Consider the following 650-nt stretch of genomic DNA (forward strand, 5'->3'; position numbering starts at 1 on the left):
AAAAAACAGAGAAGCACAAGTAACACACATACACACCCCAAAACATAAGACCACAAAATTGGAATTCATAATATACAAGCAAAAGGTAACTAAGACAAAAATCCCAGTTAAAAAATATGAGACAAAAGTATACAAAAATACCATTGAGTTCATTTTGTTGTCCATCTGCTACTAAACATGTGGCTTGCCCTTAAATGTGTTTAATATACCCAGTGAGACTCCACTGGGGTAAAATAAATTTTCACTTCAAATGCAGATAGATAGGTTAGGGCTGGGGACATGTGACCATTTCCCCCTCCAGCACTGGCACCCCATCTGGCTTTAACTTGCATAGACTTGTACATGTTGCTAAAGTCTTGGTGAATTCATTCACATGTTATGTCTGTGGTGTCTAGAAGACAGTTTCCTTGGTAGCATATTTCCTCTCTGGCTCTTACAATCTTTCTGCCTCCTCTTTTGCATAGATCCCTGAGAAGGTGGGGTTTGATAAAAAAACATTTTATTTAGGACTATTCCAAAGTCTTGCCTTCTCTACACATTGTCTAGTTGTGGGTCTTTCTATTAGTTCCCATATACCATGAAAGGAAGTTTCTCTGATGGAGGTTCAGCAAAATACTTACCCATGAATGTAGCAGAATGTCTTTAGGAGT

The sequence above is a fragment of the Microtus ochrogaster genome, unplaced genomic scaffold, assembly GCF_000317375.1.
Source record: "Microtus ochrogaster isolate Prairie Vole_2 unplaced genomic scaffold, MicOch1.0 UNK582, whole genome shotgun sequence".
Lineage (NCBI taxonomy): Eukaryota > Metazoa > Chordata > Mammalia > Rodentia > Cricetidae > Microtus > Microtus ochrogaster.